Raw genomic sequence first — 27,976 nt, forward strand, 5'->3', positions numbered from 1 at the left:
GCGTCCCCTTGTCGTACGCTTCCTTGAACACTTCATGTAAAACTGGGGTTAGGGTCGATGCATATGTTTTATATAACTCCGGTGGGAGTCTGTCATTGCCAGGAATCTTAATAGTTGCCAATGATTTGATTGCCTCACTCACATCTTCAGCAGTTATTTCTTTTTCTAGTGTCTCACATTGTGCTTCACTTATTTTCAGCAGACCTATTTCCTCTAATGTACCTAGTATGTCCTCTTGGGGAACCACAGTATCGTGGCTTTATAGGCGGGAATAAAGGTGGGAATAAAACTCTGCAAAGACTTCATTAATCTCTTGTTGCGATGTATGGGTTATGCCTACAAAATCTTTAAGTGCTGTCGTTAGGTGTCTTGGGTGTTCCCTACGGCACAGTCATGCTAACAGTCTACCCGGTCTATCCCCTTCTGCATGCGCCCTAGTGGCCTTTGCTACATAGTCAAATTCTGACAATCTTCCCCAAGCCTCTTGGCAGGTGCGCCTGGCTACCGATAGTTTGTCTTCCTCTCCCCTAGTTCCCTGAGTGTGAGTCTCCAGTTGCTGTATTTCTCCCTCCCATTGCCCATGTTCTTTTCTATGTACTCTTCTAATTTGTGTCTAAGATCCTTTCTCAATGCACGGTCCGTCAGCACATCGTGGGCATACGCCATTGTGGGATGGGGGGTCTGAGTCCCTTCATCTTCCAGTCTAAAAGTAGCGGGGACTGGTCTGAGATCAATCTTCCCAGATATTGGGCAGACTCTATCTGTGGCAGATGATGCTTACCTATGAACACATAGTCAATTCTGGTGTACAAACCATGAGGTGAAGAGAAATAGGAATACCCCCTATCTGTAAACCTTTGTATAGATTTGTCAAATGCACCACATTTATAAGCCTTTACAATATTTTGGGACCCCCCCTCTAATTCTGCTCCCTCTTGACAAAATCCTACCAAACTTCACAAAAACATGTATATCTAGATCTATTGTCAGTTTGCCAAATTAAGTGTAGATTCAACAAATGGCACTTCATTTATTAAGCCTTTACATTATTGTGGGACCCCCTTCTATTTTTGCCCCCACTTGACAAAATTCCACCAAACTTCACAAAAACATTTATATCCATATGCATTATCAGTTTGCCAAATTAAGTGTAGATTTGTCAAATGGCACCTCATTTATAAGTCTTTACATAATTTTGGGACCCCCCCTCCAGTTTTGCTCCCTTCTGACAGAATCCCACCAAACTTAGCAAACTCATTCGGGTCAGGAATATAATTGCAAACATTGTATGCATTTTCATTAAGTAGTGCCAAAGTTATTAGCCATCCAAAAACTGGCCCCAAACATCTGAAGTGTCCCCGAACTTCTCAGGACCCCCCTATAACTTTGCCCCCCCTAGACCAAACCTCACCAAACTTTGCAAAACAATTCAGAGTGGGCCATATACTTTTTTTGCAATGTGAGTATTCGTCCAGGAGGAGCAAATTTATAAGCCGCCCAAAAAGTGCTCTTCCTATGGGATTAGCAACTTAACCATAACTACATGGCCGCTACCGCAGGCCATGTAATACATATTGAAAAAGAGAACAACGACACCAGCAGTGTCAGGGTCGCACAGGATAGGCAGCAAGATGCAGACAAAATAAGGGTGGGGTCTATCAAGTAAACATCTGTATTAGTGTTTCAATAGAAAGTCAGGTCAGGAGGCAGCCAGCGATGCATTGTGTGCCTTTCTAGGCACTTGATCACACTTAATATATATATATATATATATATATATATATGTATGCATCCACTTACAGAAGCTGATGCAAGGCTAACATAGGTATCAATATATCTACACACATATCTCAGCTGACCTCTTAAACCAGCATTCAGTTACAAAATTAATGACCATAAGTTTATTGTGGATTCCCGCAGCAGGGGCTTGTTGTCAAAAGATCTAGGAAACAGCCCATCTGGAAGCTGAAAGTCACAAAATCAGAAAGGTTTCCTTTCCATCCCAGATTACCTCAAATAGTGCCCAATGTAAGATGCCCATCACCATGGACTCTTTGCTGTAACCTGCATAATGAATGTTGTAGTTCAATTCAATGGTGTTTCTGTGACTTTTTTTTAAAGGAATATGTAATCATAGTATTTGTATCAAATTTCTCTTTTTTACAGGAGCTCTGGTTCTTCATCACAGTGCTATTTTGTCTTTTTAGCAGCCACTTTCTGAAACTATTTACTCACTCATATCATTGAACCCAAAAACATGTGAATGTCATGATAATTTTGTGCGGAAAAAGATGACATAGATACAAACAAACTATTATGATTCTGCGAACTATCTATATAAATCCTGGGAAGTAATGTAAATCTGACTTCTTTCTATTTACTTTATTTGGAATCATGTGGGTGTTTGCATAAATGCACTAACCTGCAAAATGATTATTTTGCATCTTTGAATCACTACATCTCACGCTATAATATAATGTGTGCATTGATATCATAACTGTAGAATTCTTCCATGTAGCATCTTCCTTTGATGTGGGGAAACTAATTGCTACCTTTGTTGGAGAGATGAAGGCTGAAAGGGAAGAAGAATTAGAGATATGCCCGAGGTAGCAATTGAGGTTTACAAACATAAGAAGAAGCCTAAAAGCTATTTTCCATTCCTCTTTCAATTTCTTAGCAATACATGTACTAAGGCTTGTTCATGCCTGTGTGTTCAGTGATTATAAGGGCCTGGATAAATGCAATGGGCATGAAAGCCATATATTATAATTTCTTTTTGGAAACATCTACTGTCATACACCATGCACTCCTACAAAAGAATGCACCATTCTAATCGCAGTGGATGCAGAGGAAAAATAGGTTTCTGTGATTTTACTCTGCATCCTGCCATTTGTGTCCTAGCCAGGCATGATGTGAGTAGAGTGCAGGGAAGAGGGAGAGGTTTAAGCACCGCACATGAACTCAAACTCCACATGTTGCTGGTAATCATCATTTGGTTTCCAACACACCAGCATGATTTGAAAGGCTGCACATGATTTTACAGAGGCACGCAATAGCATGTACAATGTGTTGAAATCAATGGAGCAATGGCGGCCGCCCTGTTTGTTTGCTATGGCAGCTGCTATTGCAGATCTCTACCATTCATTTGCAATCCGGATTTACTGCATACATCTGGCAAACTGCGCCTGTAACTGGGAGGAACCCAGGTATGTATTATTTCCAATGCATGTGAGGGGGAAATCCCTGCTCCATCTCCACAGTGTGTAGACGTGGATCTATATACGTGGAAAAGTGTCAGTCTGGCTGCAGTGCTATCAGAAAGGCGCTTCCATGAGAATGCATGTCTCATCAGAATAAAGCCGATAGTGCATTAATTCAAGTGTTTGATTTTGTCTGTCTTCTAGAGCGTAAAGGTTAACCAATAAATGTAATTGCTCCCAGAACGCTGGCACGTATACCAAACATTAATTTCATGTTTTGTTCAATTGATTTGTACTTCTGAGTATTTTTTTTTATTTTTTTTGTAATATTTAACTTGTATCTCTTTAACTTGTGCAGTCCCTGCACTTAGAATTTCAGACCTCCTGCATTGTTTCATTGCATTTGTTGGTTTTATATGTATGTGGTTTGTAGAGCATGAACAATGCACCCTAATGTTAGCCTTGCTTAAATGCAATATCTAGTATCTACTATGGTCTGTGAATACACTCGCTTACTACCAGAAATTACCATATATCAACTATGAAAAAAACAGTGGCCTACTAATCAGATAAGGAATTGTTATCTCCTAGCCATCCATGAAGGACCGAAATACTGCCAACATTTCAAAACCCATCATTGAATTCAGAAATTGCAATCAATTATAATCACATCTAAATTACCATCGCATACATATCTACATAATATCTAAATGTGCTTACAATTCACACTTAGAATTCCTGCATTCGTATAAACATATAATACACTCTAAAAACTTCGAGGACATTTTTGAATCTCTATAGGTTGTCCAATAAACTGCCTGACTGCCATGACAGTGGAGACGTCTGTGCATTCAGTATATCCTTAATCATACACAGACTTCATATATCCCCCACAGTCCTCTTTCAAACCATCAATTATCCACCCATGTATTCATCAAATTTCATACCTGACCGGTGTCAACTGAGAATTGTATTCAGGCACATTGTAGCTTCATTTTCATACAATCAAAATGATGGTGTACTCTTTTGCCAGTCTCGTCCTCTTCTAGACTTTTCTTATTTTCACTCTTTTTTTATATTGATCATTATTTTCATCAGAACAATACAACTGGTTTCAACCAAAGGGTCACAGCATGTTCGCTTCAGATGACCCAGTCTTCATTAGCAGTGATGAGATTTTCAGTCTGGGCAAGTACCGTTCTGTGCAGCAACAATACATGTTAAATGGAGACCAGACTTTATCCTTTTAAAGTGAACACAATCTCACTGGACTCCTCCAGTTTTAAACACATAGATAAAAACATGTGAAATATAGGCTGATAATAATTCTCTCTGGTTTTTCCTCAGTGTCCTCATCCATTAAAGGAAGAATCATTGAGGGTCTCAGGGTAGGCGTATATGGCTTTTCCTTGTTCTAATCCACACAATTGTAAATTCATATGAATCTATTAACACATGAAAAGTCCAAATTATTACTGACTCTTCATGGTTTCTACTTAGTATATTTGTCAATTAAAAGAGAAATCCCTAACATCTGGCATGATATCCCCATGTGGCTGATGAACTAGATTTATTTAATGGGTAGAAATCCAAGAGCTTACTTTATCTTTGCTGTGTGGTCCAGGTTGTTAAGGCCATAATGAGGAGTTGCTGATGTTACGTCACAGACAAGAGCCATCATCAGCTGTCTCCTGATGCCACAGGGTCTTCAAGACATCTGGAAACATGCTCCTGCAATCCCCGACCATCACTGGAGCTGAGTATCAGACATCTCTGGTCATAAACACACGAAGATCACGAATCACAGGCTACCCAATATTTGGAACCCCTTGAAGAGAATCCAGAATCACCTCCATAATTATGGGTACTGCAGGGAGGTGAGCCAGTTATGCAAGACCCTTCCTAGAAGGTCTGGGCAAGTGGGAACTCAGTGGCAGTAAATCACTTCTTGGAGAAAAGGACTTCCATGCTGGAATGCAACTTCCCATTCAAACCACCTTGTCACTATATCTGAATATGGAAAAGACTTGTAAACCTCCTCCAACCATATTATTTTTCAAATATGCTTCCGTACCTCTCTTGGCTGCAGTTATGCTGCACACAACATGAATGCAGTGGTCAACAAAGAAAGACACTGTTAAACTTGTTTCTGTGACGTGTATAAGAAGAGGACGGATCATAAAGCAGAGGGAGACTCCAACAGAGGCAATGGGACTGCTAAACAGAAGTGAGGCTCTGCAGTATTCATGTCCTTGAGGAGCGAGCCAAGCTGGGCCGCAGTACCAAAGAAGCAAGTAAGGTGAGCAAAACACTAACTGAACGCCTACGGGCTGGCGTTCAGCCCGACCTAGAAGCCCAGCTCTGACCGGAGCAGAGATGAAAAAACACACATCTCATCTGGTGACGTGACCACACAGGACTTGTGGTGGCCGGGGAAGCTGGTGACACACGCCAAGACCAGATCGTATGAGGAGCCGAAACTCCAACCTATGTACTTTTTGCACCATAGCTACAGTTATACATGGCCATGGGGAAAGTGACAAAGTTTCAGGAACCTCACAAATTTGATGGAAAACATCCTGATACAAGGTACGAACCTCGCAAATAATAGCAGGAGAACACCTCTAGTTTATGAGAGCCTGAGAAAGTTAAGTGTGCACATACCACATAAAGAGGAGAGTGAGAGTAATACAAACTTTGTGAAAAATTGCTGGAAAAGCTATTTGGGTTACGGAGCCTGAGAAACCCGAGAATAAAAAAAACCTATGGAATGGGGACTGAGAAAAGTACTAACACTGTCAATAATGGCTGGAAAAAGCACTTCATGTTACGGGAGTCTGAGAAACCTGAGTGTCCAACTAACACATGAAAGGGGGAAAGGAGAAGATATGAATACATGAATTAAGGTTACGTAAGCCAGAAACTTTGCACATTTTGAACAATCAGGGTGGAACATCACCCTATCCAAAATAACTTGTGTGAAAGAAAAGAAGCTGTCTGAGTACTACATGACTTTGGGGAGTTCCAGTGCCTCAAAGGAAGAATGGACAGAAACTTTTTTGTGTGTGTTCCCAAGCAATCCCAGAGTAATGGAATTGTGTGCCTGAAGAAACAGTTTTCTTTATTCAGTTGAGAGACTGCAAAGTTTAACTTGGTATCACACTGGAAAGCATATTCTGCTAGGAAAAAGGAACTTTGGAGGATTGAAACCAAGTCAAGCATAAACTGGGTCAGATGGAAGCCTCATTCAGGCTAGTGTACAAAGCCTTCCCTTATCCTTCTTTTATTTAGGTATTTTCTTTAGTTGTAGGGCTTGTTAGCTCTATCGTGTTGGGACTAAAGAGCTTTAGTATGGACTTTGGCATTCACCCCTAGTTTTTGTTATGTTAAATAGGGAACTTCCCTCAAATAAATAGAACAAGTTAGGCAGTTGATACCTTTTTTTTAATAAAACCCTTGAAATATGACTCACAAACCTTCTTCTGGTTCATCACAGTACTCAAGTGCTTAACAGAGCTGCAGAAGTTGCATGAGCTGTTCTGATTTCAAATCCTGTAAGGTGTTCATGGAAAACATTAAATCTCCGTAAAAAATAGACATGTCTGTTTAGAATATTATTGGGAAATCTATCACTCCAAAAAATCCTTTCCAAGAAGTGTAGCACATTGCTCATCCTAATATCCTTTGGAACCCTCACCAGGGATCTGTCCAAGCAATATCCTTAAATATGTACTTGTTCTTCTCACGTCATATGGTGCGAGGTCCCACACTGTCCGATGCTATGTCGATCTGTAGTAATCTTTGAAAAGCCCAGAGACGTCAGTGGGTTTTTGTTGTCCAGGCGTTATTACCTTTACAACCCTGGCAGTATTTTTTTAAACACTCTCTCCACATTGGCATCCATGCCTGCCTACAAATAATCACTCATTGCAAACGCTTTGGTTTCATTAATATCTGAATAACCTTCATAAGCCCATTGTAAGATTTTCTAACTGACTTGTAAAGGTGGAATCAGCCTACCACTTCTGAATAAATTATCACCAACAAAACCAAACTACGTTTTCACTTTCTTGACACTCTCGAGTTTATATCCATCTAACACCCTTGTCCACTTCCTTTCTCCAGCACATTCCACCACGATCTTTTTTTATACAAAATATGTAGTTTGGTTATCAGGAACGTGTATAATAATTTCAACTCGGGTTAGCAAATTGAAATGATGCTCAAAACAACATAATACTAATTTTAATCTTGCAATATCAAAATATGACACCAGCAGAAAAAAGGAAAAACAATATTGTGATGCCTTTTTGTTGACATATAACACATAAAGTGTGTGAATAAGACACAAGAGACAGCATGTACATTCTGTCTGCATGTGGGTCAAACTTTCATGGTTTGAAGGAACAATCATACATTCCTTACTTCTCCCTCTGGCTACAAGAAATTCAAGCAACACTGCAACTGAATCAGCAACATAACATCATTCTTCATCAAGTACTTCCATACTGAGATTGATGTGAGTACTCATGCTTGTGACTAGACCAGTAATACATCCAGAGATAAGACCATTTCCACTCTCTACAAACAAACCTATAAGTGGCATGTAAATAGTTTAAGAATGAATGGCCTGCCACAGAATTGGCTTAATTGTTTTAACTCGCCTCCCCACACAAACTGGAATACTTAACGCCTGGTCTACTATTACAGGGTATCGCAACATGGCCACTCTGACTGTTCAGAATGGAAATGTTGAGAATGATATTTCAGCACTATCATTTATCTGGAACAGGACTACCATAACATCCATGGTCGATTCCGTCAGTGGTCATTTCATCTGACAAATAGCATCAAACCTAAACAGTGCATGCTGTCAAGCAATCTCATTTGGCAGACCTCACAGACACAAGCCTCGCATTCAATTTCCTCCTGAACTCTACTTTACAAATCTATAAGTGTACTTTATAATGGCAAGGAAAGCATGTATTCCTTTCAGGGCAATGGCCATTTGGTGTTTACAACCAATTTGATCAAGTCATGCTTTTAGTGAATGCACACGCCAGACAACTTGTCTTCTAAATACCCTATTTTCAGGGAACAACCTTAAAAAATAAGCAGACAAGGATAGAAGCAGAGTAGTTAAAAAAAGGTTCAAAGCTCTAATACCTATGAAATTCAGTGAATAAATGTTGTTAAAGCAACGTTATGGTTACAAGTAAAATTGAAAAAACCCAAAAATTCACCAGTTATGCTAAGCTAAGCAACCATAACTCACGCCACCACCCTGCACTGCTAAGACTAACACCCAGGACATTAAAGATGACATCACAATAGTTGCTGGGCCTGTAGACCTAGTAGACCTAGAGATATATTGATTTTGGAGAGGAATATTGAATTCCTGATGGAAAAGTAATATCTGTTTTGTAACAAAATAGTATGTGATTTTTGGGAAGAAACACCTATATTTTTCCTCAAAATCATAAACGTTTCATATCAGTGGATGAGAGATGCATAAGCTTGTATAGGTGGCTGTGTTTCATCATCATGCCTGGTCGTGCTCTTCAGATAGAAAACTACCACAGAATTGTGGGTGCCTGTTGTTTAATTTGATACACGGTCCCCTTGTGCAGTGCAAGTGGTGGAAAGGCTGTTTGTGTGGGGTACATTTATCAGCCCAACAGAAATCCCCTGCATCACACAGCTGCATTTTAGCAGTTACAGAAGTAATGGCTGTGCTGTGTCTGCTGAGCACATAAGGGGTGAGATGGAACATAGACCCCCCGCGAATGGCTGCATTTATTTTATTCATCTGAGTCCAAAGAGAAGAATTCAAAGGCAGAATGGCTCAGCACTGCTGTGCTGTCATCACAAAAGCTTAAAACTGCACAAGAAAATGTACTGTGTTTAAAACAACCTTACACTGGTGCTACTTTCATCTTTAAACATCACACAGTTTGGTTCTAGTAAAACACAGCCATGTCCATCTATTTCTGGTATAACACAATCAAATAATGGCCATCCCTCCCTGAGTAGCATGGTTCTGTTAAATAAAGTCTGTGAAAAGCAGGGAATTTCATTTCAGTCCCCACGGCTAGCATTCACTTTGGGAAACAAATGGACACATGCAAAGCACTACAAAAGAAGCTCTCTCTCTCCTTTGCCTCGTGTCAGTTTCAAAGAATCCATCGCCCAAGCATATCTCTGTGCATTGAAATTGACCAGAGCTGTGAAAGCCTTCAGAAAGTAAATGTGAGGAAAACCACATTTTGTAAAAATGAACATGAAAAGAAAAAATGAACCTGTGTTAACTTGTTTGCAAAGCAGTGAAATTACATTAAAACTGAATGGGAAATCATACTGTACAACGCACAGAAACACAACTGTACATTTTGGGAATAGGGGCTGCAACAACATGGGTATATTTTTCCACCCAAAAAGAACTTCAACAGCCTAGCTAAGACTCAGGCATTCCTGTTTGACCAGTTTGGTTTAAAGGCCAATGTCGCACCTCCCTGTGATCTGGTACTGCCAGGGCAGGGGCCCTGTTCTATGGACTGACAAGTGGGATAATGACAGAGTTTCTCAGACTGCCTGGCAGAGATGCTCCCAAGGACAAAGGAATATTCAAACCCATGTGTTGGCCTCAGAAGTGTTAGTTCCCCTGCATTCAAACTGGAGGACTTCAAAGGGGGGAGCCATGGCAAACGCTGTGCCAGCTGACCAAGGGAAGACATTTGGCTGGGGGGGGGTTGGAAATACCGCCCACATTTGGGAACAAACCCAGTGCGTTTGAATTAAAATACTTTTTACATTAAGACATTTATTGCAGTAATCTGAATAAGCAGTAATATGAAATTATGATGGTTTTTAATGTAATTTTTGTACGAGCAAGATGAGACTAGATGGGTCTTCCTGGCATGTGGTGGACGTGAATGGCATTAAAGAGGCATTTCTGGGGAAAGTGTACATGACACAGATGCAAAATTTGAAGAGAATGTGCCGTACATTAGTAGGCTTATGTGTAGCCATTTGTAGAATTTTGGGTAAAATATTTCCCGTGAAAAACAGTGAAATGGTGCCTGAAAAGCAAAGCAGCATCACACAGAGTTAGCATTTGAAATGTCATATTCCTTTTAAAATATGATTTTCATGAGGATAACAATTGTAAATATAAGGGTTTTGTTTCATAACTGATTTTGGCAAAACTGTGGTGAAACAAAGCACATCATTAAACACACACACTAAAACTGATGTCACTTCCCTGGAAGTAATCCGCTTGCAGGGGGGTGGCGACATCCACAGCCTGACCTATCCCATCTTAGAGGTATGTTCAGGTTACTTCTGGCCACGTAGTAAAGCATGCTCTGATGTCATCATGCTTATATGAGGAGGAGGCATAGGGAGATTCAGGACATTCAAAATCCAGACCTTCATAGATTCGACATTCAAAAATCTACCATGCAGGATTCCAAGATCCAGTTCCAGGCAGGACCACCTATCCAGAACTGAACCCTACAAAAATCCCAATAATTCAGGGAGAAAGGAGGAAAGGCTGCTGATCCCTTTGAGAGAATCCAGTGACCAGACCTGTCTTTGCCATACTGTCCACAATGACCAGACCCCTGTTGCCCTGCTGTTCCCATGAAGGAGAGCCCAGCCACAACCTAGGTGTCCAGATCCTTGTCCCTCAGTCCAGAGACCCGGTTAGCTGTCCAAACTACCCACCTCAAGTGCATTTTGTAAGTATCACCCTCCCCAGTACAAAAACTGCATACCCCACTGTGTTACCTTCAATTCTGTGCAACCCTATAAAAAAATCCTATAAGTACTCCAGTAATTTCCTAAATTGTCAGAATCCTCTGTGTATGCTGTCCCAAGAAGAATCTCTGTTAGTGTCTGCGTTAGCGTAATTCTTTTCAAATCATTTCATTCCTTTGTGTAAGTCCTTAGTACTATTTTTGAATAAATTAATTAATTTTCCATAGGATGAACGCGGAGCGAATAGGTTAACATTGCAAATTAACCTCCTTGCATGCAGTGTCTTTCTTTACTAATTTAGCCAGTAAAATACAGTTGCAGTAGAATAAATCATTTTGCTAACAAAACCGATTTTAACCATGAAATTCTTTCCATTCTAAAATCCGATTTTCCTTTCCTATAAAGAATCCCATACGGTCACCCATAAGAAGTCATCCTTTCACTTCAGTCTCACACCGGTTATGTCTCTTTGTACCTCATCAGAAAAAACGATTTCCAATTCTGACTGTGTAGCTCATCTCCTAAACTGTTTGCTTGTTTTAAACCCATGAAAAATAAGAAATTGCAATTCTGCCATGTGTGATTTTTGCTGCACTGCTTTCCTTCCCAAAGTCGATTTTATCACCTGTATTCATTTTGTTTAGTATCTTGCCTTGTAGTTTGTAAGCTTTCTTGCCTCTTTAGCCCATCCAACCGAATTCCTGTCTTATCCATTCTACCGCACATGTAAACTGACCTCTAACTATCCAGTAAATTCCGAGTGCCATTTTGCTCATTTTTCAAGGGTTTTAATTTTGTTTTGGCCTCCCATTCTAGGGTGGTAGATCGGATTTAAAATCTGATTCCTCCCTCTCATATCTCACTCCTTGCTACTTCTTCCCACCCACATGAAACTTGGTTAACAGAAGTTTGCGTGAGTGTTGCAGGGGGAATGCATAACAGTTGTGCCATCTAAAAGTATGACCAAAAAGTGATCTTGCTTCTATTCATATTTGCATTGATGTATCTGATGTCAGAAAGTCAATGTAATTATCACCACACTGGTGATTGCTGCCCTATATTGAATTTGTTTGACCTTGATTTGAATTGAAAAAATAAATAAATATTTCATTATTACACATCGGCCTGGTTCATGGTCCATGGGGTGTTGGTCAAGGGGGGTATGAGACTGGTTGGCTGCCTTCTCAAAGCAGAAACTGAAATTAATTAAATTGAAAGCGTTTTTATTGTGCGCCACATCCCTTGCCAGTGGAAAGAGTCCTGGTCTGGAGTGTGCCATGTATTTAAATCCGTTACACAGTGGGGGGTCGTTTGTCATGGTTGAGATATGTGGTTCCACCCGTGACAGCTTAACAAAGCAGGATAACCCAGAAAAGGTAGTGATACTTTTTTTAGTTACACTGTAAAAGCGCCACCCCAAAACCTAGACCCTAAGTATCAGGTCTGTGGGTAAACAAAGTAAAATGAACCCTGAACTAAAGAAAAAGCAACAGAGTACAGATTTGTCCTTATATAAATAATTTAATAAAGAAAGAACACTCTTCATAATGAGCATCGATGAGATTAATATGGCTAGGCAGCACCTTTCGCATAAACTATTCGTTAGAGGGGAATGGGCAGAGCAAGATCAGGAGGCCTGGCTAGTAGAAATGATGCAACAGATCACCTCCATGAACCTGGATGTGTGGCAGGACAGTGGCCTGTTACATCAAGCCTTGAGCGAGTTGTATATGACTACGAATATTAAAGAGGAGCAGATTAAAATGGTCTTACTCACAGACTAAATATATCTCCACCTGGTGGTTATGGAGGAAAAATATGAAGAAATTAGAACCCTTGCGCAAAACCAGTCTGAGCTCTTAAACCAAATTCAGACTGAATTAAAACTAGTAGAAGAGAAATTGCAAAAGAGCCAAGATTCTGGGGTATAATTTGAAAATCACATCAACCATTTAAAAGAGGACTTGGCTGTATAACAACAAAATAATTCAGAGCAAGAGGCCCAATTAGATACATTAAAAGTGGAGTGTCAGGAGAAAGTTGAGTCCCTGAAAGAGAGTCAACTCAAATTAAACCAACAGGTGGTATACAATACAACCTGCTTAGGTGACATGATTGCGGTACAAAATCAGTTCAAAAAGTTAGAAGAGGAGAATAAAAAATGAATCATTAAAAAACTCCACTTTCAAAAAGAATTTGACCAAGAACGCCAGCCATTAAGTGCTATCAAAGAACAGCGGGATGCCCTTGCTGAACAGAGAGGCACCCTGTATCAGGAAAAAGAAGCTCTATGTCAGGAAGTGTGCAACTTAAAAACAGACCTACAGAAAAGAAAGATAGAACTCCAGGAACTGAACAAACTAAAAGTACAATATAAAAGATTATTGGGGCACACAAGACAAGTAGAGGGTGCTCTAGAAGAGACCACCCGAGCCAAGGTGTGCAGAGTCAGGAGATGTATCACCTGCAACAAAAATGGTCTCAGGATTCCCAGGCAATACAGGGAGCACAAAAAGACAATGAGGCCCTCTGTGATGAGAACAAAGGACTCCAGAGCCAGGTGGCAGCTCAAGAAAAGGTAATAGAGATAAGTCAAGCCCTGATAGCAGAGCAAAAGGCTCAGGCCTCTGCCTACCGCCAGGAGATAGGGGCTGAGAGGGAGAAACTGGAGCTGTTAGAAGAAGAGTATGCTAGACTGAATCAAAACTTGAGGGACCCTGAACTAGTAGAGAGGGACAGGGCCATCCATGATCACAGTATGATGCCCCCTGTACCAAGGGCCTCAAATTAATCTACCATGTTGTATGTGCAAGGCACTGCTGACTTCATGTCCACCGGTCGACAAGAACTGGGAATCATGAGGCACCCAGACTCTAATAGGTCGAGCATGATTGAACAGGCAGGCCGCGGCGCATCAGAGATTGATGGGCGGGCGTCCCTGTACAGATTCCAAAATATTATGGCCAATATATCTGACCAGGAAGTCTCCAATGAGGAGAAACTAGGGGAGCTAGACCTGCAGAAGCATCATCTACAAAGGGACTATTTGGTTTGCGTTGCAGAAAAAAAAGCATGAATTGAGACCCCAAAAGAGTATTCTGAAAACCTCCAACCAATCAGGGAAGTGGGAGGGATTCTCCACCAACCCAGGGAGGAGGGAGGAGTCAGAAGACTACTCTCCTGTGCGAAAGAGGGAGTCCAAGGGAAGTGACCCAAAGAGCTCAAAGTACAACAGGGGAGAAGAAACTAGGCCCCACCACTCTGAGAGCAACTTACAAGCTCAAGTAATCAGGCAGCGTCTAGAGATAATGAAGGAACCTCAAACAGCAGCAGCTCTGAGTTTGAGGGCGGGTGGACTCAGGTGAAGTGGCAACAGAAGGCTAATAAACAAAAGCGAGCTCTGGTGAAAGACCCCATCAGGCAGATTAAAGCTATTAGAAATGTCATGACCCTATATCACAAAAATGCAAAATATTCTGCCTGGGAGCATCTGGGACTATATGAACAGATGATGAACTCTTTTGACATTAAAAATAGCCAGAATTGCATAGAATTTGCCAAATGGACGTTCTCTCCAGAATAATCCAGCTTCTTTGCTGGGCTGGAAGACCAGAACCATTCAAGGTGCTCCACCTATAAGGTGGCCATCTTGAAGCACTTTTCCACACACAGAAACCCCCAGGAGGCCCACAAGGTGGCCTACAATCTGCAGTGTGGAGAGGATCAGGCCCCAATAGAATTTGTGCAGGAGCTAAAATGCGCATTTGATCAAACTACCAGGCGGGTGAGCACGAATAGTAGGGAATTCAAAAAAACCTACTTCCATGCCCTCCCAAAATATATTCTGACACAGCTCGTAGGAGATTTTCATGATAAAAGGACCCTGGACTGGGTAATAGAGCAGGCTGCTCGGATCTACGAGGTTCAAAAACCGGTAGAAAACAAGAACCAACCAAAAAAAAAAAAAAAAACAACACCGCCACTGCTGCTAAGGTGGCAGAGGTGAAGGTTGCTCCTATTTTGCACCTAGACATGGGCGTGCCTAAAAACACACCTTCCCAAACCAGCCAAATCAGAGGCAAAGAAGACCTTCGGATCAATCAGCAGCAGGTGGTAGTCAGGTACGAAACGCCACCAATGTGACCTCTAACTCTGCTCATTATTTCAGTCTCAGGTATAAGGGCACTAGACCTATCTTGGGGTATGTGTGGACTCCCCCGGCCCAAGGGGGGATCCAATCAGGTGAGTACTGCCCCAGGAAGCTTCCCTCCTACCTTCCCTCAGGAGGGCAGTAATCCTGCAAATCCTGGGTTAAGTTTCTTCCCTCGGTACATTCCAAACCCCAACCTGCAGGATAACCTTCCTTTCTCTCCCCACTTCCAGGAGTCCAGCCCACCCAATCGGGGAGAGGGAAGGCCAAGGGTGGAGGGTTACCAAGGGAATCCCCAGTACCCAGGGTACTGCAGGAGAAAGGATAGTTAGACTTCCCAAGAACAATCTAGATTTGATCAAAGACCCCCGTACCAGCCGGAGCGGGTGTCTCAGCTTGCGCGCCAGGTCCAGAACCTAATGCAGGATTTGAATCACATGTTGAGGGCTCAGCAGAACACTCAGATGAACATGGCAGCTCCGAACCCCTCAAACCAAGGGTCTGGCACCTCGAAACAATGATGGGGAGAGAACCCCGAGAACCCACCGGTTCCAGAGGAGGAGGCATGGGAGGAAGGGGGGTGCAACGCCCTCGAGGAAGCTTCCTTCCTTACCTGTGAAAAGCCCCTGGACAGCTCAGAACCGGAACTAAAATCTCTTGCCCCTGAAAATCTGCAACCCAGAGAACGGAGGGTGGGTAGGAGAAACAAAGGAACCAAAAAGGACCATTTTGTGGAGGAGGTCAATGTGTTCCAGTTTGAAGGGGAACAATCCTTGAAGGATTATGGGAAGAAAATCTTCTCCTTCAAGGACAGGGGAATTCCTCCCAAAGAAAAATGAGTCCCAAGAGACCAGAACTTAGACTGGGTAGGTGTTGGGACTGATTCAGAATCGCCCATCCCTGAACCCCAGAAATGCCATCCTGTGAATATAATAGCCACGGGGGGATCCTCCCCACAAACTAGTTCTAGTGTCTGCCACCAGGTAAAGGGGGACAGCACAGAGCTAAGGGAAAAAGGGGATTCCAAAATTCTTGGAACATCTTTCAGGATGCCAAATTTTCTTCACAGATTCCCAGACTCCGACACAGAAAACTGTCCAAAACCCCACCGTGTCGGAGTACAAAATAAAGAAATTAACCGCCCAGCTTGCCCAAAATGCCCATTACCTTTGCCCATTGGAGGAGATAGAAGGTAGGTTCGATGCCCCTGTCCGGGTGTAAGGGCAATGTGCATTTTTAGCACAGGTGGACATTGGATCCCAAGCCACTCTTTTGTCCAAAAGAGCCTTTGAGCAGCTAAATTCAGGAAGGGGGGAGAGACACCAGATCCCTCTCACCCCTCTTCCTGGACAACTCCAGAACTTCAACAGGAATAAAATTCTCATCGAGGGGACTGCAGATCTAGAAATTAAAATTGGGTGACATAAGGTGAAACTCTCGACTATAGTCATGACTCCAGAGGGGACCCCATGTCTATTAGGTAATGACCTTCTCCAGAGGTTGTCTCCCCTGATAGACTGTGCAAATTAGATCCTCTGGACTCAGACTAACTGGCCAATAAAATTAAAACAAATCGTCAACTAGGTCAGTTTAAATGTGGCATGACACATGGTTGAACAAAAATCTGATCAAATTGAGTTTCATTTCCAAAATAATTAAATACCGGACATTATAGTAATTGCTGTAGGACAGCAAACTGGTGATGGGAACTCTTCTCCATTCCTGAAATTCAACCTTCCTTCCAGTTTCAAGTGGCATTCCACACTGAAAGGAAATACTTTGAAATTGTATACCAATCCCCAATCTGAAAATTCAAATTCTTTAGTCAAAAGTGGTGAAAAACCAGCTCAAAGCTTAGCGAACATTCAGAATATAAGATAACTGCTGTTCCTCCCTATTTAGTTAAATGAGTGGAGGGAGTCTGTTCTTGCCAGAAAGTTTCTGAATAATGGAAGAGCTTCATCAGTGAAACCGTGTTCAGGAAACTCCCAAAAGCTCTGACCATTCCCACATTTAAATTGATTGAGAAATGGGAAATGGGCCTGGAAACTCCCAATTCCAAACATCTCCTGCCTAGCAGGTGTATGCTAAAAATGCCTATAGGTGATAAAAGCATAGAGCATAATTGTTGGTTCGTGTGCAATGTCCCTGCTGCATTCTATTTAGGCAGCGACATTCTCAATCAGTTTGCAATTAATTTGGACCTTGTAAATCACAAGGCCTGGTCACGACTGAACTTTTCTCTATTGTTATTGCAAGAAGAATGTATAAGAAACCATGGTGTAAAGGTTCAATCATGTCTTTGCCTTGTTAAGTAATTTGTTTGCTGATAGTGTTCAAATACCCCTGATAATTGAAAGTGTATGCCTTGTTCCACTGGTGTCAACCTTCCGGGAAAACTGTCAGTGAAAGATTCTAAAACCTGTTTTTATCTATCTCCTATTAGATTATTAACTCCATTCCCTCCTAGACCGATGAGGACCGCCCCGGGAACCTGGAAAGGGGGTGTCGATCCACACCCTCCAACAAAAGACAGAGGATCTTGGCTTACTGCTCCCTGATGAAAGAAGAACTCCACCAGATGAACCCCACTTTGCTCTACTCTCCCTCAACAAGAAGTCCTGGGAAAGCAGGGGGGGGATTCTGTGGGGTAAATTTATCAGCCCAACAGAAATCCCCTCAATCACAAAACTGCATTTTAGCAGTTACATAAATAATGGCTGTGCTGTGTCTGCTGAGCACATATGGGGCGAGATGGGACATAGACCCCCGAGAATGGCTGCATTTATTTTCTTCATGTGAATCCAAAGAGAAGAATTCAAAAGTAGAAGGGCTCAGCACTGCAGTGCTGTCATCTCAAAAGCTTAAAACTGCATAAGAAAATGTCCTGTGTTTAAAATGACCTTGCACTGATGCAACTTTCATCTTTAAACATCACACAATTTGGTTCTAGTGAAGCACAGCCATTTTATTTTTATTTTTTTACATTTGTAAAGCACAACTGCAGCCCGCGGGCATTGAGGCGCTGTAAGCGGTGCGTATGAAGGCTTGATTAAGGGTTACAAAAAAGCCGCCCCAAAAGTGTTCTTAGACATGAGTACAGTGTTACAGAGGCAGAGTTCCTAGGTTGCGGACCAAAAAGCATGCACATTTATTTTAAGAGACTGATATTGATGGCCTTGCGAAAGGCAGTATGAGAGTCAATTTGTCTGGTGTGCGGTGGAAGAGAATTCCAGAGGGTGGCTGCCATGGTGGGGAAGCTGGTGCCACCAGCACGCACTCTGTGGGTTTTCGGCACAGTGATCAAGTTGGAGTAGGCCTCTCTGGATGGCCTGGATGCACAGGGTTTAGAGAATCTCTGCACGAGATACTGGGGGGCCTGATCGTGGAGACATTTGTGCGTGAAGGCAAGAGTTTTGAAGATAATTCTTTCCTTGACCGGTAGCCAGTGGACCTGACGCCTAAGGTCAGAGATGTGGTCCCTACGTGATAGTCCTGTGGCTGCCCTGAGGGCATTGTTTTGGACTAGTTGAAGTTTAGCAAGGTTTTTCCCTGACGTACCTATTAGAAGGGCATTGCAGTAGTCCAACCTTGAGTCAATTATTGCCCTGGCGATGGTGAGGCAATTCTGTTGGGAGAGATACAGTCTGGCTGCGGTGAGAAGTTTGGAGTAACAGGCTGAGGAGGATGCAATGGCATTGACCTGCCTATTCATGTTCAAGTTTGGGTCCATGTATACGCCCAGGGTCTTGATCATTTGGGAGACGGGGATTGGTATGTTATCTATGGTGAAGGAGTTGTATTGCTTGTCCAGTTTGCTCAAGTTGGACGGGGATCCAATAAGCAGAAGCTCAGTTTTTTCGCTGTTGAGGCATAACCAGTTTTCTGCCATCCAAGATTGGATCGTGGAGTAGATGGAATTGAGCGTGATCAGGTCCGACATGTAATCCCCCGAGAGGGGGATAAGCACCTGGGTGTCATCAGCCATGTCTATCTATTTCAGGTTGAACACCATCAAATGAGGGCCACCCCTCCCTGAGCGGCATGGTTTTGTCAAATAATGTGTGTGAAAAGCAGGGAATTTCATTCCAGTCCGCACGGCTAACATTCACTTTGGAAAACAAATGAACACACGCAAAGCACTTCAAAAGAAGCTCTCACTCTCCTTTGCCTGGTGTCAGTTTCAAAGAATCCATCTTCCAAGCATATCTCTGTGTATTGAAATTGACCAGAGCTATGAAAGCCTTCAGAAAGTAAATGCAAGGAAAACCACATTTTCTAAAAATGAACAGGAAAAAAAATGAATCTGTGTTAACTTGCTTTGCAAAGCAGTGAAATGACATTAAAGATGAATGGGAAATCATACTGTAAAATGCACAGAAACACAACTGTACATTTTTCTGAAGAGGGACTGCAAAAACAAAGGTATATTGTACTCTGTGTATTTTAGTTTCCCCCCCAACAAGAACTTCAACAGCCTAGCTGAGGCTCAGGCATTCCTATTAGAGCAATTTGGTTTAAAGGTCAATGTCACACCGCCCCCTGATCTGATACTACCAGGACAGGGGCCCTGTTCTATGGACTGACAAGTGTGATAATTACAAGGTGCCTCAGACTGCCTGGCTGAGATTCTCCTAAGGGCAAAGGAAGATTCAAACCCATGTGTTGACCTCAGAAGTGTGAGTTCCCCTGCATTCAAACTGGAGGACTTCCAATGTCAGAGCCATGGAAACCCCTGTGCCAGCTGACCAAGGGAAGACATTTGGCTCAGGGGTTGGAAATACCACCCACATTTGGGAACAAACCCATCCCATTTGAATTAAAAGACTTTTTACATTAAGCAATTTATTGCAGTAATCTGAATAAGGAGTAATGTGAAATTATGACGGTTTTTAATGTAAATTTTGCATAAGCAAGATGAGACTATGTGGGTCTTCTTGGCATGTGGTGGACATGAATGACATTAAAGAGGCATTTCTGGGGAAAAGCGTACATGACACAAATGTAAAATTTGAAGAGAATATGCCGGACATTTAGTAGGCTTACGTGTAGCAATTTGTAGAATTCTGGGTAAAATGTTTCCTGTGAAAAACTGTGAAATAGTGCCCGAATGGCATCACAAAGACTTGGTGTTTGAAATGGCATATCCCTTGTAAAATATGGGATCTTCCAACTGATTTTCATGAGGATACCAATTGTAAAGATAAGGGTTTTATTTCATAACTGATTTTGGCAAAAGTAACTGTGGTGAAACAAAGCACATCATAAAAAACACACACTAAAACTGATGTGGCTTCACTGGAACCAATCCGCTTGCAGGGAGGTGGCGACATCCACAGCCTGACCTATCCCATCTTAGAGGTATGTCCAGGTTACTTCTGCCCACATAGTAAAACATTCTCTAATGTCATCCTGCTTATATGAGGAGGAGGCATGGGGAGATTCAGGACATTCAAAATCCAGACCTTCAGAGATTCGACATTCAAAAAATTCACCCTGCAAGATTCCAAGACCCAGATCCAGGCAGATCCACCTATCCTGATCCAGATTCAGGCAGACCCACCTATCCAGAGCCTCCTATCCAGGAAGAACCACCTATCCAGAAATGAACCCTACAAAAATCCCAACAATTCAGGGAGAAAGGACGAAAGACTGCTGATCCCTTTGGGAAAATCCAGTGATCATCCTATAAAGAATCCCATACTGTCATTGATAGGAATTCATCCTTTCACTTCAGTCTCATACCACCGATTTCCAATTCTGACTGTGTAGCTCATTTCCTAAGCTGTTTGCTTGTTTTAAACCTGTGAAAAATAAGAAATTACAATTCTGCCACGTGTGATTTTTCTGCACTGCTTTCCTTCCCAAAGTCGATTTTCTCACTGTTATTCATGTTGTTTAGTACCTTGCCTTGTAACTTGTAAGCAATATTGCCTCTTTAGCCTAGCCACCCTAATTCCTGTCTTATTCATTCTACCGCACATGTAAACTGACCTCTAACTATCTAGTGAATTCCGAATGCCATTTTGCTCAATTTTCAAGGGTTTTAATTTCGTTTTGGCCTCCCATTCTGGGGTGGTAGATTGAATTTATAATCCGATTTCTCCCTCTTATATCTGATTCCTTGCTACTATATTTGCATTGATGTATCTAATGTCAGAAAGTTAAATTAAGTGTATCATATCATTTTGCTGTGTAATTATCATCACACTGGTGATGGCTGCCCTATATTGAATCTGTTTGACCTTCATTTGAATTTAAAAATAAATAAATATTTCATTATTACACGCCGGCCTGGTTCATGGTCCATTGCGACAGGGGGTATTGGTCAAGGAGGGTGTGAGATGGACTGGCTGCCTTCTCAAAGCAGAAGCGAAATGAATAAAATTGAAAGCGTTTTTATTGTGCGCCACATCCCTTGCCAGTGGAAAGAGTCCTGGTCTGGAGTGTGCGTGTCTTTAAATCAGTTACATTTGTTAGGCACCCACTCATTCAATGCTGGATTGTAATGGCACAAACACATTTTGCTATCAACTTGGAAAACCGGGACATCACCCACACACACACACATAATTGCCGAGTAACAGCAGTAGAGCATGCAACAACAAGCAACAGCTGAAAATGTGGTCAGACATTTAATGTGGTTTTGACCAATCACAAAAAAAAAAATATATATATATATATGAACATATATTAACCATTGTCCAGGGATGAAATACATATTCAGTAGTCACTATTGCCTTACATGTAATATGATATGAAGCTGCCAGCTTAAGGCCATATGGCTTTGGAGAGCAACACGACCTCCTCAAGGCACATTATACCCTACGTGCACTGAAACCTGGAGCCTACATTTAGTTTATGATCGCACAATGTTTTTCTCATACTAAATAGACATACTTAACAGTCTTATTTGAGGACTCTAGCAATATTGAAACAATTTGAAGAAATATCAACACTCCACATATTCTGTATCTCTTATATTCGTTTTAAAAAGTACTGGGCTTGGAAGAAATTGTGTGGGGTCTCTTAAAAATACACGTGAATGTACGTACCCTTCAAGCTATTTAACAATAAAGCAACACTCATGTTTGTAAAGTAAGTTTCTCTCTAGCAAAAGTTAAGCAGGACACCCGTTTTTGAAGTGTGTAGATATATTTCTTGTTGGCAGACACCCCCCATCCACCATTCCAATGCATAAAATGCTATTCAAAATGGTGCCAACACTGTACAGTGCTATTACTTGTTTATAACCATGTTTTCCCTCCTGATTCTGTGACATGAGACACGATTCAAAATGAGCAGCCATGTTATGAACAGTTTACGCTGCAATTGACTGGCTCTTGGCCAATCACATGAAAGGAAAATCGCTGGGGCATCCCACACCGATACATTTAGACGCTCTTGAAAGATGTACTCAGGGTTCATCAGTTTGGTACTGGAGTTAGTACGGGAGTGAGTACTGGATAGGCACTAATACTGCATATGGGGCGCAAAAGGTACTAGGGTGCCCCTGCCACACTTAATTCTAAATTAACGCAAAGAGCAGAACAACTTGTCAACCTTTCATGTGCATCCACTCATTTCACAGTTAAACCCAGAGGACTTGCTATTGGTAGCGCTGGGGGATTGAGCAGAAATGCTCTAAATACCATCGAGAACAGATTGATTTGACCCCACGTTTTCAAAGAAATTGTTGTGTTAGGTTTGCTTGCAGAAACAGAGTCAAAGAGCTAGTGGCGTATGAGTGTGTATTACTCTCTTATATTTTCTGCTCTCTTTGTAATACAACGATCAGCAATTTCCTAGATGTTGACTTTTAATTTCCATGGCCTCCAAATTGTGCACATGGTAGAAAATCCAACGGTAACAAGAAATTCATGTAATCCATATGGGGTACCATCATGTCATGCATGCATGTCCGCCCCGCCACCCCCGCTCTCTCTCCAAAAGGCATTTTTTGTAGTAGTCTTTCTTTAATCTGATGGACAAGTTTAAAGCTCCCCCCGTCCATGGGATCCTACAATGATCGGCAATGCTGCAGACGGGTTCATGCTGTCCTCCTCGGCTATGCAATTCATTACCCTTAGATGTTTGGACAGCACATATTGTGCACTCTTGTAAAGAGCTCCGAAGACTTTCTCGTTTAACGAGTCTCTTGCTTCTTAATGCTGTTTTTATGATGTTGTTTTCTGCTCAATGATTCTTATGTGTTCCGATTACAATTTTCTAAATTGGTCGAGGAACCACAAAGGATGGTGTGCGTGCTTAATAAAACCACATCTAAATAAACACATGAAGGCACGAGACAATTCACTTGTAGCGCTTGTATTTTGCACATTTTACTCACATAATTTGGTCCAGATGCTTTCCCTCTTTGCCCTGTGATGAAGAAACCATACCCTGAAGGCCGCATAGAGATGCCTACATCCTGATCCGATCTATCCCCATCAAGTCTCAACAAGGGATAGCAAATTGACATGGGATGTCACATTTAAATGAGAGCACTTATTATATATTTAAAAAAGAGAAATGTGTACAGATTAGGCTCATAGAGTATGAGAAGTGGCATAACCATCAACATGAAGTCCTCAGATGAATTAAGCCAATGCCACAATTGAAATCGGACAATGGGGGCCCCATTACTTCGACTTCCTTATTGTGATTGGCATTTGTGTTTATGGAGGATGAGAAAGAGGTATGCAACAGTTCAGGTAAAAAAAAAAAAAAAAAAAAGATGTGATCATATTTTTTGCGGAAGGAAGTACACTAAAATGTGTAAAGTCATTGCTAAAATATGTTATGTTAACTTCAAAGGATATTTTTACCGTGCACTATCACCACCGGAGTGGTCCCCTGGTGCTCTGGCGGATCTGAAAAGAAAAAGAGGGTTGAGGGGTGTAGTTAATGGGAACGAGCGGGATAAATGCAAGAGAGCAGTGATGTGCTGTTGGCAGCTTCAGTTCGGTTAACACCGTTCTCTGAGCTTGGGGGTGATTTACCGGTCGCTAGCCATCGGGTGCTGTTGTGTAAAGCTCTGTGAGGTTTGTTTTGTTGTTGCAGTGTAGTGAAGTTTGTGCGGTTTGCTGTGCTTTAGGGTTGTGGTTGTGTTTGTTTAGAGTTTGAGAGGTGTATGCAGAGGGTTGAGATTGTTAGTGGGTTGGTTATTGGCCTCGCTATCCAGCTGTGATATGTGCTAAATTTCCACGTTCATTCTAGGTCTGGCTTGTGAATATCTCTGCATTTCTATCTCAATCCGGCACTGGCTAATATTCACAATCCTGTATATATATGACGCATGCCAATATTCATTGTTATATCCAGATGTGGCACGGGCCTACTTTCAAAACCTGTCTAGATGTGAATCAAGCTAGCATTCACAATTCTATCTAAATATGGCATTGTTAATATTCCCAATGCAGTCTAGATGTGGCAATGGCTAATATTCGCTATTCTATCTAGATGTGGCACCGGCAGACTTTCACAATCCTATCTAGATGCGACGCAGGCTAATGTTCACAATTCTAGCTAAATGTGGTACTTGGTAACATTCACAATTCTATCTAAGTATGGCACTTGCTAATGTTCATGGAGTGGGTAAGGTTGTTGGATAGTGTTGGGCATGTATGTTAATTTCTGTCCACATGGGGGTGTCGCTTGTGTTCTGTTCCACCCAGCGTTGTCTCTCTTGTTGTTGTAGGGGTTTCCCTTAGTCAGTGCTGGGTGTTGTCTGTGCCATCATATATTCTGTCAATCTGTTTTTTGTTTCCTGTTTGATTATTTAGTTGTTTCAGTTTGGTTCTGAGGTGCTGAAGAGCCAGGTTTTTAGAAGTTTTCTAAATTTTAGGTGGTCTTTGGTGTTTCTTATTTCTTTTGGGATGTTGTTCCAGGTTTTTGCAGCCAGGTGGGAGAAAGAGGAGCCCCCTAGTTTTTTCTTGACGTATGGTTTAGGTTCCAGGCGGATTTCGTTGCTTTGTCTGAGGAGTCTCGTTGGCTTGTGGGTTGTTATTTTGGGTAACCAACATTCCTGTTTGTCCTGAAGATACATCATCATAATTATTCTGATGCCAAAAAGAAACAATCCTCTGTGCAATAGAAAACGAAAAAGAAAATTCTGCATTTTCTGCCAGTCGCTTCCCTAGGGGATTAAGCCTGTATGTACCAAATCACACTTCCTGCAGTTATCACCAGAATAACAGGTCAATGCGTGCTGATCAGGGTTGGAGTGTCGAAAGTACTAGGGGTACTGACATTCACCATTACAAAACCATGCAGGACCTTCAGCCCCACTCCCCGCTCATCACAATTAGAATATATGAAACAGTGCCAGTCGGTATCAGATTATGCATCTCTGAATTTAAAAGAGGCCAATTTGAACCAAAAACCCTCACAAGATCTTAAACTTAACCTTAACCACCAGAGATACTGGATACATATGGACATGGCATATGTTCATATGGCATATGCCCACCACTGCAAGAAAAGGTAAGCCCAAATGGGCTTTTTGAACCTTCTTTATGACAAAATTTGAAAATGTGCGAATGCCCGAGACGAGCGCTCCTACGCGCTCTATTTGTTTGAACAGAATCATTGCTGCAGCCTTGACACCTACTGCACACACTTTGGGGATATATATGTAAGGTTGTTTCCTCACGTCACTGAACTGGGCCATTGAATTCCAGCATTTTCGAAAATACTTAAAAATGGCTCGGGGGGTGGAAATATCTCCTTTGTGAGTCTGCTGCCTTGCTGATTGGGCAGCCCCTGCCTACATCCTCCAGTTGGAGGCACCGGAAGGGGGAAGACGACCCACACCATCAAGGCCCACCCAGCAAGGCTCCTGGCTGTGCCTGCCTGGGCCAGGGAGGGCTGGAAGGGCTCCCAGCCCTCCCCCTCCTACGAACCATAAAGAAGCCTCCAGATGTAGCCGGCACTTGCATGAACCATAGCCCCTGTACCTCCATGCTCTCTTCAGTTTTTTTAATTTGGGTATGTGCGCTTTTAACATCTTGAATCCCACTGCTGCATTGCATTCTGTGACCTGTATTTGATTTTCGAATTAGGGTGTGTGTGCTTTTAACATCTTGCACCTCACTGCTGCATTGCATTTTATGTCCCTCTTGTAACTACTTGACCACCTGGTGAGTTTGGGCTAGGACTGCAGTGCAAACACTCCTCTCTCCTTATCTATCCTCTGCCACCATGATGGCACTCACCATCTCTCCTATGTTATCTAACTGCTACACTATCACCTACCCTGCCACACCTATGAAGTATGGTAGACAAAAAACACAAAAGAGACACCATGACTGCCAACCCTGGCCTACCCATCGCTGATACATATGTCAGTGCAACTTCCAGACATGTCTTCACCAATATCCTCTTCTCTGTACCCTTCGCAGATCCATTGACTCCTCATCTCGTTTCCACTCTCTCTCCTTTCACATCCTCTTCCATTAATGGTGGCACCAAGTGGGAAGTCCTCTTGGTGGGCTTCTCATCATCAAGGTATATCATTAATGTCTACCACAATGGCACTATCTTGGTTCAAGGTCCTCAACCCAACCTCCTCCTCTTTGACCGATGCCTGCCAGCCCTCATCAACTTCCTTCCCACATCTGCTTCTCCCTCGCCCCCTCTCTCTGTCCCTCCCCCTCCGACTGGTGTACCTCACCTGTGTATCCCTCCTCAGAAAACCATCAAAGGCGGAGACCTCCTTCTTCTAGCCACACTTAATGCTCGTTCAGCAAAAAGACTCTCCGCTGACATCTGCCTCCTTCTTAAAGACTTGGAACTCGAATTCCTCGCTCTTACCGAGACGTGGTTCAATGCCAGCTCAGTCACTGCTTTCAACTCCCTTCCCCCCGATGGCTACAAGATCATCTCCAAGCTCCACCCTAACCGTACTGGTGGTGGGGTTGCCTTGAATTTCCCTTAGTCGGTCCCTTCCTCCCTCATACCCACATAGCCTTAATCTTCCTTTGAGAGCCTGGTCTGCAAGTTGCTCATCTCTCCCTCTTCCTCTCTGACCATTGTCACTATCTACATGCCCCCTGGATCTACCACCCTGTTCCACTCTGAATGGGCTGACTTCTGCTCCTCTCTCTTCTCAACCACCTCTAAACTCCTCCTCAAGGGAGATTTCAACATCCATCTGGACTCTTACATCATGGCATCCACTCTCTTGACCTATCACTTTGGTATACATCTCCATTCTGCATTTTGGTCCAACCCACTTGGCTGGACACATTCTGGAATACCTCAACCACTTTGATCCCTCTCTTTCCTCCCCACTGGTCACGCCTCTCTCCTGGTCAGACCATTCTCTCTTCTCCACTCACCTGGATCTCCTCGGCCCTCTGACTGCACCTCCTCAAGCCCTGCCAACCTCATTTACGAACATCTATCGGATGAAACGAGTTTCAGCAGCTACCTTCACATCAACCTTCATCCCCTCTCTCCCTCCACCCCAGACTCCACCACTGACTCTACTCTCATCAACCGCAATCGGGCCATCATCAACACCCTGGAAATGCTTGCCCCAGTCATGAGGATCCGCCTGAAACCTGCCTCTAAGTGTAACACCTGGTACGACTCTGAGCTAGCAGCCCTGAAGCACAATTGCAGAGGTGCGGAACGGAAGTGGCAGACCTCTGGCTCACCATCTGACAAACTGGCCTGTCGCCTGCTCCAAAGGCAATACAGACTTTCCTTTTGTGCCAAGAAAAGGGCCCACATCCAGGTGCAGATCTCTGGTTCATCCACCAACTCGGTTGGACTCTTTAAAATCTGCAGGGAACTACCCAACCCATCCCAGTCTCCTCCTCACCCCGCCCCTCCCAAGCCCCCTGCAATGAATTGGCCTCTC

Source organism: Ambystoma mexicanum, chromosome 5q, assembly GCF_040938575.1.
Source record: "Ambystoma mexicanum isolate Mex_15411 chromosome 5q, UKY_AmexF1_1, whole genome shotgun sequence".
Taxonomy (NCBI): Eukaryota; Metazoa; Chordata; class Amphibia; order Caudata; family Ambystomatidae; genus Ambystoma; species Ambystoma mexicanum.